Source organism: Bufo gargarizans, chromosome 3 (assembly GCF_014858855.1).
Source record: "Bufo gargarizans isolate SCDJY-AF-19 chromosome 3, ASM1485885v1, whole genome shotgun sequence".
Taxonomy (NCBI): Eukaryota; Metazoa; Chordata; class Amphibia; order Anura; family Bufonidae; genus Bufo; species Bufo gargarizans.
In genome coordinates this window covers 23,934,859-23,949,315 of record NC_058082.1, presented here as the reverse complement: position 1 = coordinate 23,949,315, position 14,457 = coordinate 23,934,859, and positions in this window count along the sequence as shown.

Here is a 14,457-nt window from a genome sequence, read left to right as displayed (position 1 = left end):
TGTGGTGTTAGTAATTCCATGAACTTACAAAAAAAAGCTGGCTGGCTGTTCAGACAGAAAAACTTGAGTTTCTTGCAGGATTTTGTAATGCAGAACTCACCTACTTTCTATGCTAATTTATCCCTAATAAAACAGTAATATCTACTTTACCCAATTATATCTTCATGTTCTCTCCTTATAGTGCCCCTATACTGTCCCTAGTAACTGGCTTGTGTCTGCAATAGTTTTTGGGCAGATAATGAGAGAAGACCTCCTTTCACAAGCCTAGCTGGGAACAGAATGGTGTTGCTTCTTTCTGAGCAGAAGGACCTGACTGAATACTGCCCCCTGGTTGACTGATCACACTGTCTGTCAGCCTCTGATCCAAACCGGGGAAGCCCTCCACCCAGTGTCATATGATCATTTATCTTCTTCATCCCTACTATTTTCCCTGCCAATTTTTACAGTAAAATGCCACTTTAAATAATTTTTACGCAATTCTTCACAAATTAATCAGAAAAACTTCAGAAATAGTTTGGCAATCTATTTTTTGTGAAATTCATAACAAATCTGATTTGTTCAGAATCGATTTGCTAATCTGTAATCTATCTATCTATATCCGTCTGTCCATCTGTCTCTCTTCTATTTAGATATAGTAGTGTTACTTTTTTGCACTTGGTAATCATATTTAACCTTACACTTTTATGGTAAGACCAGCCAGTCACACTCATTGCTCCATTGACATTTATTAATGTATGCAGTGCACCTCTGTCTGTGTTCTCAGCCCGTGCATCATCTCCATCTGCTGTTTTGACCACAGAGAGCAATTTTTTAAATATCGGAGAAGACATTCTGCTGCAAGTGAACCTGCTCCAGATAATTTCCTCTTTTGGGAAAACATGTTTGAGAAATGTGGGTCTTTTCACGTTGAAGAACTGGTATATTGAGGAGAAAAAACTCATTAGTAATGAAGCACAGTTCATTAATCCTAATTTGGGATATTTTAATAATGCTATCAATTCATTATAGGTGGTGGTCATCAGGCAGTTAAGCATTCGCCTGTATAGCGAGCGGGGGGAAACACAAGCCCCGGGCAGCTTCTGTTAGTTGTAAGCACAAAATCACACTGTCTACAGAAGTACTTGAAGAAGCTACTCTAGAATTGAAATCCACATGAGACGCAGAAAGCCTTCAGGGGAGTAACATGATGATAGGCTAACCTTATAACTTATTATTTTGTTTTCTGTTTGGATTAGGTATTCCCTGCAGGAATAAAATCAAACCACAGTACTTTATGGAGAGAAAAAAAAGGAAAAAACGACCCATGACTCCTTGCAAGCACATGCCAGAACAACATTTTTGCATACTTTAGCAATAGTGATTGTATTTACTTCTTCAGGCCCAGGGTCTTTTAGGTAAGGAAGGACCAGCAATAATTTATTATGTGTCAGGTTAACAACAATATATATTTTTTTCCTTTGGTGTTCTTTTTGATTTCTGTGCCTTTCTTTCTTTTCTTTCTTTCTCTTTTTTTTCATAGCCCACGCAGGCTTCTTTATTTAACAATGTTTTACAATTTTTTTTAAACAATTTGTAGGTGTGTGCTTTGTAAATAGGATGTATTTTATGTGTAGTTTTTTATTAAACTTTGTGTATTTATTTTTTATTTCTATTCTTTGTCCCTCAAAGGTCAAAAAATACTGCTGGGGAACTTTATCACTTTACAATTTTTATTCTGTACATTTCCACTGTGACTGGGGCTGCATAGTACCAGAGAGAATATCCCCAGTTGCAGTGACTGCAACTGCTACTCCCTGCTGCTAATCCACTACTGCCACTACCATTACCGCTACATCTACTACTACTACCCATAAACAGCCGCACATACATCTACTGCCTTGTCTGTTCCATGCTGTGCTGCTACTGCAGTCACCACTATTACCCTACTCTATACACATCCGCACCCTACTGCTGCTCACATTTAGGAACAATTTTTCCAGCTTCCTTCAGAACAAGACCCTATTTCTTCTGACAATTAATAATTGTGCATTTAAATATGGGCAGACATTCTGCCCCATTAACACATTATTTTTGGATGTTTGAGCAGAATGAGCCACTCTTTCTTCTGATATTAACATGTGCATGTATACAAACAGGGGCAGGGATGTGCCCCCATTGTGACATAATTTTTGGACGCTTGAGCCCAACAAGTTGCTGTTTTTTCCCATAACACTTTCTGTGTTTAAACAGCATCTGCTCCCGATAAGGGACAAGCTTTGTTAACACCGTTAAACATGCAATTACCCATAGCTATGTATGTCATAAAAAATAGCAACAATAGATAACATTAGGAGACTAAGAGGTGTTATACAATAGGGAAATTTTCAAGGCAATTGGATTAACTTTAAACCATGACGAATCAATTAGAGTCTTAAAAGAACTTTTTGAAAAACTTGTCAAATTGGACACAAAGCAAATTTTAAGAAGTTCACTCATGTTTAATACCTGGGATACACTGGGGTACTTCTCTTATCCCATACGATCCAGTTTTCCTTGCTCAGGGCACTCATCTCCAATGGTCAATCCTAGAGTGTGGCCACGGCTCTGACTGTCAGCTTTATCCACTTGCTAGGTGGCTGGAGACCTCCTCTTCTGGTTCCGGCATCAGAGCCACACCTCTCCTTCTTTCTTTCACCTGTGGGGTCAGCTTCCTGGGGAAAGTGGTGTCTGCTGATAATGTAGGCCCTGAAAGTTTTAAGTTTCAATAAGAAAGGGTTATGTTAGGTTTTAGAATTTTTGTTGGTGACACAAGCATTTCTTATTTTTCACCTTGTTCATGCAGATTATTTTTATCGATTGACAACTTTATTGGGCACTTACAGAATTTTTTTCAGAAGTTTGAGCTTTTCTTTAGAGCTGATAAATAGGGATGAGCGAACCCGAACTGTATAGTTCGGGTTCGTACCGAATTTTGGGGTGTCCGTGACACGGACCCGAACCCAAACATTTTCGTAAAAGTCCGGGTTCGGTGTTCGTCGCTTTCTTGGTGCTTTTTGAAAGGCTGCAAAGCAGCCAATCAATGAGCGTCATACTACTTGCCCCAAGAGGCCGTCACAGCCATGCCTACTATTGGCATGGCTGTGATTGGCCAGTGCAGCATGTGACCCAGCCTCTATTTAAGCTGGAGTCACGTAGCGCCGCACGTAACTCTGCTCTGATCAGTGTAGGGAGAGGTTGCAGCTGCAACGTTAGGGCGAGATTAGGCAGTTATTAACTCCTCCAAAAAACTTAGTTCAGTGATCGATCTACAGCTGTGGATCATTGAACTGCTGCTATTCAATTGCTCACAGTTTTTAGGCTGCCCACAGCGTTTTTCAGTCACTTTTTTCTGTGGTTATCGGCGGCCATTTTGTGTCTTGTGGTGTGCCAGCACAAGCTGCCACCAAGTACATTTAACCATCAATAGTGTGGTTATTTTTTGGCTATATCCTACATCAAGGGCAAGCTGTCACCAAGTGCATTTAACCATCAATAGTGTGGTTATTTTTTGACTATATCCTACATCAGGGGCAAGCTGTCACCAAGTGCATTTAACCATCAATAGTGTGGTTATTTTTTGGCTATATCCTACATCAGGGGCTTGGCTGTGCTTGCTATTTTATTGAGGAGTGAAATACAATTGCCAAAATAGCAGTACCCTAAATCTGGTGTTTCAGCTGTGGCCAGCCAATTGTAATACTGTCTGCTGTCTGGCAAAGGATATATTTTTGTTCAGGGTTGAAATACAATTCCCAACTTAGCAATTTCCTAAATTAGTGGTTTCTGCTGTATCAGGGCTACTTTAAATCTATTCATTAAAAGGGTATATAAGATTCAAGGTGCAGATAGGGTTATTCTCAATAACTTCACACACACGCTACTGTGCAATTCCAAGTCTAATTCTGTCTGTAAACGTATACCTGTCACCCAGCGCTTAAATAATAGGCCTCAAATTTATATTCATCTAAATCTGTGGTTATTGCTGTGGCTGGTCAAGTTATTTTGTGTCCGTCAAAGCACAGTTTTTGTTCTGGGTTGAAATAGAATTCCTAATTTAGCAATTCTCTAAATTAGTGGTTTCTGCTGTATCAGGCCTACTTTAAATCTATCCCTAAAAGGGTATATTAGATTCAAGGTGCAGATAGGGTCATTCTCAATAACTTCACACACACGCTACAGTGCAATTCCAAGTCTAATTCTGTCTGTAAACGTATACCTGTCACCCAGCACATAAATAATAGGCCTCAAATTTATATTCATCTAAATCTGTGGTTATTGCTGTGGCTGGTCAAGTTATTTAGTGTCCGTCAAAGCACAGTTTTTGTTCTGGGTTGAAATACAATTCCCAACTTAGCAATTTCCTAAATTAGTGGTTTCTGCTGTATCAGACCTCCTTTAACCACTTCAGCCCCGCTAGCTGAAACCCCCTTCATGACCAGAGCACTTTTTACACTTCTGCACTACACTACTTTCACCGTTTATCGCTCGGTCATGCAACTTACCACCCAAATGAATTTTACCTCCTTTTCTTCTCACTAATAGAGCTTTCATTTGGTGGTATTTCATTGCTGCTGACATTTTTACTTTTTTTGTTATTAATCGAAATGTAACGATTTTTTTGCAAAAAAATGACATTTTTCACTTTCAGCTGTAAAATTTTGCAAAAAAAACGACATCCATATATAAATTTTTCGCTAAATTTATAGTTCTACATGTCTTTGAGAAAAAAAAAATGTTTGGGCAAAAAAAAAAAATGGTTTGGGTAAAAGTTATAGCGTTTACAAACTATGGTACAAAAATGTGAATTTCCGCTTTTTGAAGCAGCTCTGACTTTCTGAGCACCTGTCATGTTTCCTGAGGTTCTACAATGCCCAAACAGTAGAAAAACCCCACAAATGACCCCATTTCGGAAAGTAGACACCCTAAGGTATTCGCTGATGGGCATAGTGAGTTCATAGAACTTTTTATTTTTTGTCACAAGTTAGCGGAAAATGATGATGATTTTTTATTTTTATTTTTTTCTTACAAAGTCTCATATTCCACTAACTTGCGACAAAAAATAAAAAATTCTAGGAACTCGCCATGCCCCTCACGGAATACCTTGGGGTGTCTTCTTTCCAAAATGGGGTCACTTGTGGGGTAGTTATACTGCCCTGGCAATTTAGGGGCCCAAATGTGTGAGAAGAACTTTGCAATCAAAATGTGTAAAAAATGACCGGTGAAATCCGAAAGGTGCACTTTGGAATATGTGCCCCTTTGCCCACCTAGGCTGCAAAAAAGTGTGACACATCTGGTATCGCCGTACTCAGGAGAAGTTGGGGAATGTGTTTTGGGGTGTCATTTTACATATACCCATGCTGGGTGAGAGAAATATCTTGGCAAAAGACAACTTTTCCAATTTTTTTATACAAAGTTGGCATTTGACCAAGATATTTTTCTCACCCAGCATGGGTATATGTAAAATGACACCCCAAAACACATTCCCCAACTTCTCCTGAGTACGGCGATACCAGATGTGTGACACTTTTTTGCAGCCAAGGTGGGCAAAGGGGCACATATTCCAAAGTGCACCTTTCGGATTTCGCAGGCCATTTTTTACACATTTTGATTGCAAAGTACTTCTCACACATATGGGCCCCTAAATTGCCAGGGCAGTATAACTACCCCACAAGTGACCCCATTTTGGAAAGAAGACACCCCAAGGTATTCCGTGAGGGGCATGGCGAGTTCCTAGAATTTTTTTTTTTTTGTCGCAAGTTAGTGGAATATGAGACTTTGTAAGGAAAAAAGAAAAAAAAAGAAAAATCATAATTTTCCGCTAACTTGTGACAAAAAATAAAAAATTCTAGGAACTCGCCGTGCCCCTCACGGAATACCTTGGGGTGTCTTCTTTCCAAAATGGGGTCACTTGTGGCGTAGTTATACTGCCCTGGAAATTTAGGGGCCCAAATGTGTAAGAAGTACCTTGCAATCAAAATCTGTAAAAAATGGCCGGCGAAATCCGAAAGGTTGTAAGAAACAGTCATGTAATGTCTCTAAGTTTCATTATCCTGGTAAACTGTGTTAAAATTTAATGTATAATGCTATTTCAGTAATACAGATAAATGTAAATGCCTGCAGTATTTGTTTGGTCAGTAGATGGCAGCATAGGACCAATTTGCATTGAAGTTTACCATAGAGAAAATGTATTAATGTGATACTGGCTCTTTAAGGCAGCAGTTAAGTGTTGAAGTGATACGCCCCTTATGATGTCAGCCTGCCTCAGTGTGAGCAGGAAGAAAGAGGAAGAAAGACTGGAACTATAACGGCTGCCATGTTGGCAAGATAGAAAACAAGTTCTGTGCTGTGTAAGACGTGTGTGGAGATACTAAAGGACTTTCCTGTGCAGCCAAGCTGTGTGAACTTCAGTCTAGAGACGGATGGAGTATAAAGAGAACCGTGCATTTAGTGAAGCCAAGTTAAAAGGACTGTGTGCAGCAACTAACCTGTGGAGCCGACATTGGGCTGAGTGGATTGCCCCAAACAGTAAAGAGACTCACAGTGCTGTCGAGGTACCGGACAGTAACTGTAAAATTCTGGATTATATTCATCTGGTTTTCCGGCCTGCTGAGGAGGACTTCTTTGTTGCGGATCCTGCGCTGGTTAAAGGAAAAGGACGACATCGGGCCCCACCGTGCACTTCCACAAACTGTAAGAGGTCCACTTGGACCACTGGGATAAGGGGGGTGCGCACCCGCTTGAAAGTTAGGGTCAGTTAGGGATAGTTCCTGGGACTGTTATTTCTTAGTGTCCGCACTGCGAATACGGACACAGCAAAGGTGAAAATTGTTGCAGTATCTGACTTGTATTGTTTATACTGTTTTGAATATTTTGCTTGTCTTTATCTCTGTAACTTCACTGTTAACCTGCTTTTATTAATTTATAGTAAATGCAATTTTCTTAATCTTGACCTCTGCGTACGCACTCTTTTCTGGTTGCGGAGTCAAACCACCTGCCTTGCTCTCGGTTCACAAATTGGCGTAGTCGGCAGGATCCGCCTACCAGAATGGACGGCGACGCACCCGTTAGGAGGGATGGTGCTGGAGGAAGAATGCCAGCAGGGGCTGTAATGAGTCAGTTAGCAAAGTTTGATGGCAATAATATGTCTGTGAGTGTGTGGGCAGAGCAGATACGAATGGTACAGCGCATGTACCAGACCGCACCAGAAGTACTAGTAGAGCTAGCCATATTGACGTTACAAGGAGATGCTAAGACTACAGTGATATTGCGGCCATTTGAACAAAGACAGACATTTGAGCAAGTTGTCCAGATTCTAGAAACTATTTATGGAGAAACCGCATTGCTGGGGTCCCTGCAGGCACGGTTCTTCCAGAGGGTACAAAAGGAGAATGAAAGTCTCCCTCAGTATGCAAATGCCCTACAAGAACTGCTCCGAGATATTCAAGGGAAGGAAAGAGGGGGCTCACCAGCCTTCTGTAACCCTGATCGGACACTCCGTGACCAGTTTGTTCTGGGGATCCGTGATGGCAGTTTGACTGTTGCTATGCAGGACTTTATACGACGGGAGACTGATGCTAAATTTCATGACGTACAGGTGGAGGCCATCTCACGTGCCAATAGTATGGTTCAGAAGCCTCAGACCGCAGTTGGAGTTACATTGTCGCAGGGGGCTAGCTCTGGCCCAGAAACAGTGGAAAAAGGGACAGTTAAAGAGATACTTACAGTAATGCAGAAATTGCAAGAGCAAATGGAACACCTACAAACCAATTGTAATGAGAATTCTATGAGAATTGCAGGCCTCCAGAAAACTAGAGACGAAGGGGTGGGCCGTTCACACCAAGAAGGTCAGAATCACCCACAACCCTACTGGAGGGATGAGGATAGGACCTACCGAAGGGGTCCCAATAATGTAGTACAACTCTCAGGAGAGAACGATGGGGCTTACCGAAGGGGCCCAAACCGATGGCCAGAGCGACGGGAAATACGCTGCTGGGATTGTGGACGCGTGGGCCACATTGCTGCTAGATGTCCAGAGCAGCGACAAGCTTATGAGAGACCGCCGTTAAACTGAAATCCCCTGCTGCAGTAGGGCGGGCAGTAGGGGAAACTGAGAAGGAGACTATGAGAGGAGAATGCCCTGAAGAGGATCTGATCGCTGCAAGTCCCATCATACAGATGGAATTGGAAGGTATTCCGGTTACCGGGATGATTGACACGGGTTCCCAAGTAACGACCCTGAGTAGAGACTGTTACGAACGGTATTTTCAGCGACATGTGAAATATGATCCCCATACATTCATACGAGTGGTCGCAGCTAATCAGTTACCAGTACCGGTGGTGGGAGTGGCCTGGATGAATGTCAGATTATGTGGCCAAGATCTAGGCAAGAAAGGCATTGTGGTAGTACAGGAGTCACATGAAGTAAAGGTCCCTGTCATCTTGGGGATGAATGTGTTAAAAGAATTGGATCAGATTCTCTTTGAAAAGAAAGGTCACGGTTATTGGAGAGAAACCACTAGCCATCGGCCTACTCAAACGGCCTTCCAGCGGCTGGTCCGAACATGTGGCTTACAGAAAAGTTCAGATGCACAGTGTCCTCTTGCTCGAATTTCGGTCCCTCTGCATACAAAAGTTACGTTGCCACCCAGACGGGAGATGATAGTGTCCATGCCTGTAGGCACCTGTAGGAAACTAGAGGGCATAGCTGTGTTGATAGAACCACTGCCGACAGCCGGAAGAAGTGTTGATCCGCTAGTAGCCCGTTCCTTGGCAGTAGTCCGCAATGGGAGAGTACCCCTCCGATGTGTGAACACTCAGGATCAGAGTGTAGACCTAGCCCCAGGAAGGCTGCTGGCTAACCTCTATGTGACTCCGGAGGAAGTGAGGAAAGCGACCCCGATGCAGTTGAGGCCGGCTGAACGAGGTGAATGGGCCGTAACCGTGTCTATGGGGGAAGGCGAGAACCCCACCCCTAAATGGAATGGCGGTGCAATTCGAGAACAGATGAAGATAGAGACTTCTTCGTGTTCTCTGGAACAGATCCGGAAGGTAGATGAACTGTTATGGGAAAACCGCACAACCTTTGCACGTCATGCTGAAGATTTTGGATGTACAACAGGGATCTACCATGAGATTCCCACAGGAGACACCCTTCCAATCAGAGAGCGCTACCGACAAATTCCTCCACAGATGTATCAGGAGGTGAAAGAACTGTTGACCCAGATGCTGCAGAGTGGGATCATTCAAGAAAGCCAAAGTCCCTGGGCAGCTCCAGTGGTACTAGTAAGGAAGAAAGATGGGTCCATTCGGTTTTGCGTAGACTATCGAAAGTTGAATACCTGCACCGTACGAGATTCCTACCCCTTACCTCGGATTGAGGAGTCCCTTTCGGCACTAGGAAGAGCCCGGTACTTCTCCTCGCTAGACCTGGCTAGTGGGTATTGGCAGGTGCCAATGGCCGAGAAAGATAAGGAAAAGACAGCCTTTATCTTGCCCATGGGACTATACGAATTTAACCGGATGCCCTTTGGGTTGACAAATGCACCTGGAACGTTTCAACGATTGATGGAGAAATGTCTTGGTGACTTCAACTTTGAATTCACTCTCATCTACTTGGATGACATTATAGTGTACTCTGCAACCTTTGAGGACCATCTCCACCAGTTGGGACAAGTATTTCAACGATTGCGGGAACATGGGCTCAAACTGAAACCCAGTAAATGTCGGTTGTTCCAATCTGAAATTGATTACTTGGGTCATTGTGTATCAGGAGAAGGGGTGAGGCCGTCAAGGGACAAGATAGCGGCTGTTCAAGACTGGCCGACACCGACTACCCTGCGAGAGGTGAGGGCGTTCCTGGGAGTAGCCGGCTACTATCGACGGTTTATTAAGGACTTTGCTAGAGTAGCAGCACCACTTAATGCTCTCCTACGAGGCACCGCCGGGGGTCCGAAGAACCGGTCCGTGAAATGGGGCCCTGAACAGGAACACGCCTTCCAGGCATTGAAGGATGCTCTTACAACGACCCCAATCTTGGCGTATGCTGATTACCACTTGCCCTTCCAGCTATATACCGATGCAAGCCTGTATGGTCTCGGAGCGGTGCTCTCTCAGTTCCAGGATGGCCAAGAGCGTGTCATAGCGTATGCCAGCCGATCCTTGCGAGATTCTGAGAGAAACCCTGACAATTATAGTTCATTTAAGTTAGAACTGTTGGCACTGGTATGGGCCATGACTGAGAAATTCTCTGAGTATTTGACCGGAGCTGAAGTCTTAGTACTGACTGACAACAACCCATTGGCTCACCTGGAAAATGCCAAGCTCGGGGCTTTGGAGCAGAGGTGGATAGCCCGAATGTCTAAGTTCAATTACCGCATTAAGTATCGGTCCAAGACAGAGAACCAAAATGCCGATGGACTTTCTAGGGTAACTACCCAGGCCCCCAGCGGAGACGTGGATCATGAGTTAGAGCATGTGGAAGTGCCTGACTTCAGCAGATTTTCACAAGCCTTGGTCACTGCTATGCAGTGTGCAGTGGAAGGGACCGAAACGGCTCCTTTCTTTGGCCCCTCACTACAGGAATGGGTGCAAATACAGCAGGCCCATGAGGGGCTGGCGAAAATGATCAAGTGTGTTGAGAAAGGCAAGAAGCCCTGTAAAGAGGAAAGAGAACGACTGACACGTGAAATGCTATCAGTCCTGAGTCAGTGGGAAAAGTTAGAGATGAAAAATGGAGTGCTATGCCGAAAGGTATATCTACCTTCTGAAATCGACATTTGTTACCAAATCGTAGTGCCTAGTGAACTGGCTCAATCATTGGCTCTTGAGGCTCATAATAAGAATGGACATTTTGGTCATGAGAAGACCTTTCGTTGGCTACAGCGACTGATTTACTGTCCAGCTCTCCGTCAAATGGTCGAAGAAGTATGTCATAGATGTCGAACTTGTGAGATCCATAAGGCAATAGAACAAAGAGCTCCCCTGCAAACCATAGTGACCCAGGAACCTTTGGAGATCGTCATGATAGACTACCTAATGGTGGGCCCATCCAACAGTGGGCACCAGTACTGCCTCGTAATGGTGGACCACTTCACCAAATTTGCGGTGGTGACCGCCACCAAGGACCAGACCGCTGAGTCGGCAGCTCGAGCCCTATGCCAAGATTTCATCCGAGTGTACGGGTGTCCACAACGCATCCACTCTGACCAAGGGGCTTGCTTTGAGGGACATGTAATGAAAGAAGTTCAACGTATCTACGGGATAAAGAAGTCGCACACGACTCCATACCATCCCCAAGGAAACGGAGCCTGCGAACGATTCAATAGAACTCTGCTACAGATGGTGCGGACTTTGGAGGAGGACAAGAAGTTACAGTGGCCTCAGTTCTTGTCTGAGATGGTGTGGGCCTATAACAATCAGGTCCATTCTACAACAGGGTATTCTCCTTATACTCTCCTCTTTGGACGGTCTGGGCGAAGTGTCGGAGAGTTACAGTTAAATGATGTGGATGGGTTCCCTCCAAGAGATCCAGCCTCCTGGGTGCGAGCACACCGGCAGAGACTTGAGACAGTTCATCGATTGGTGCGGCAGCGTCTGCAAGAAAATTCTCATCCTGATAAGACCCCGGTGCAAAGGGCACCATTGCAGCCAGGTGACCTGGTGCTGGTACGTGTCAAGAAGCCTCAAGGAAAATTGGAAAGCAGGTGGGAGGCTGTGCCGTATCGTGTAGTTGCCCGCAAGTATGCAAATGGGCCTGTGTACGAAGTCCAGAAGGAAGGAACTGATTGTGTCCGAGTACTTCACAGAAATATGTTGCGCCTGTGTCAATCTGAAGAAGCAAATTGTGATGGAACTGATAATGTCAACGAGCTCCCACAGTCCGAGACTGGTGGTGTGGAATGGGCTTACGATGATGAAGATGATTGTTGGCCAATCCCCACTCCTGAGGATGTTCCACCTGTGACTATTGTGCCCCCAGCCTGTGCCCCCTCTGGTGCGGAGTCTGCTGGTCCTTCTCAGCCTATGGCTACAGTACCCCAGAGTATACCAGTGGTTCTCAGACGCACCACTAGACCAAATGCTGGCATTCCCCCTGTTCGGTATGCGCAGGACGAGTTTATTTGGCCTGCTATACAACGGTACATTACCACTCTACGTATAAGAGTACAGCCCTCTGGATATTCAGTCATTGGCAGGGACTGCCAATCTTAAAGTGGGGGGGAATATGTAAGAAACAGTCATGTAATGTCTCTAAGTTTCATTATCCTGGTAAACTGTGTTAAAATTTAATGTATAATGCTATTTCAGTAATACAGATAAATGTAAATGCCTGCAGTATTCGTTTGGTCAGTAGATGGCAGCATAGGACCAATTTGCATTGAAGTTTACCATAGAGAAAGTGTATTAATGTGATACTGGCTCTTTAAGGCAGCAGTTAAGTGTTGAAGTGATACGCCCCTTATGATGTCAGCCTGCCTCAGTGTGAGCAGGAAGAAAGAGGAAGAAAGACTGGAACTATAACGGCTGCCATGTTGGCAAGATAGAAAACAAGTTCTGTGCTGTGTAAGACGTGTGTGGAGATACTAAAGGACTTTCCTGTGCAGCCAAGCTGTGTGAACTTCAGTCTAGAGACGGATGGAGTATAAAGGAACCGTGCATTTAGTGAAGCCAAGTTAAAAAGGACTGTGTGCAGCAACTAACCTGTGGAGCCGGACATCTGGCTGAGTGGATTGCCCCAAACAGTAAAGAGACTCACAGTGCTGTCGAGGTACCGGACAGTAACTGTAATAATCCTGGATTATATTCAACTGGTTTTCCGGCCTGCTGAGGAGGACTTCTTTGTTGCGGATCCTGCGCTGGTTAAATGAAAAGGACGACATCGGGCCCCACCGTGCACTTCCACAAACTGTAAGAGGTCCACTTGGACCACTGGGATAAGGGGGGTGCGCACCCGCTTGAAAGTTAGGGTCAGTTAGGGATAGTTCCTGGGACTGTTAGTTCTTAGTGTCCGCACTGCGAATACGGACACAGCAAAGGTGAAAATTGTTGCAGTATCTGACTTGTATTGTTTATACTGTTTTGAATATTTTGCTTGTCTTTATCTCTGTAACTTCACTGTTAACCTGCTTTTATTAATTTATAGTAAATGCAATTTTCTTAATCTTGACCTCTGCGTACGCACTCTTTTCTGGTTGCGGAGTCAAACCACCTGCCTTGCTCTCGGTTCACAAGGTGCTCTTTGGAATATGTGCCCCTTTGCCCACCTTGGCTGCAAAAAAGTGTCACACATCTGGTATCGCCGTACTCAGGAGAAGTTGGGGAATGTGTTTTGGGGTGTCATTTTACATATACCCATGCTGGGTGAGAGAAATATCTTGGCAAAAGACAACTTTTCCAAGATATTTTTCTCACCCAGCATGGGTATATGTAAAATGACACCCCAAAACACATTGCCCAACTTCTCCTGAGTACGGCGATACCAGATGTGTGACACTTTTTTGCAGCCTAGATGCGCAAAGGTGCCCAAATTCCTTTTAGGAGGGCATTTTTAGACATTTGGATCCCAGACTTCTTCTCACACTTTCGGGCCCCTAAAAAGCCAGGGCAGTATAAATACCCCACATGTGACCCCACTTTGGAAAGAAGACACCCCAAGGTATTCAATGAGGGGCCTGGCGAGTTCATAGAAATTTTTATTTTTTTGCATAAGTTAGCGGAAATTGATTTTTTTTGTTTTTTTCTCACAAAGTCTCACTTTCCGCTAACTTAGGACAAAAATTTCAATCTTTCATAGACTCAATATGCCCCTAATAGAATACCTTGGGGTGTCTTCTTTCCGAAATGGGGTCACATGTGGGGTATTTATACTGCCCTGGCTTTTTAGGGGCCCTAAAGCGTGAGAAGAAGTCTGGAATATAAATGTCTAAAAATGTTTACGCATTTGTATTCCGTGAGGGGTATGGCGAGTTCATGTGAGATTTTATTTTTTTACACAAGTTAGTGGAATATGAGACTTTGTAAGAAAAAAGAAAAACACTAAAAATTTCCGCTAACTTGGGCCAAAAAAATGTCTGAATGGAGCCTTACAGGGGGGGGGGTGATCAATGACAGGGGGGTGATCAATGACAGGGAGGTGATCAATGACAGGGGGGTGATCACCCATATAGACTCCCTGATCACCCCCCTGTCATTGATCACCCCCCTGGTAAGGCTCCATTCAGACGTCCGTATGATTTTTACGGATCCATGGATCGGATCCGCAAAACACATGCGGACGTCTGAATGGAGCCTTACAGGGGGGTGATCAATGACAGGGGGTGATCAGGGAGTGTATATGGGTGATCACCCCTCTGTCATTGATCACCCCCTGTAAGGCTCCATTCAGACGTCCGCATGATTTTTACGGATCCATGGATACATGGATCGGATCCGCAAAACACA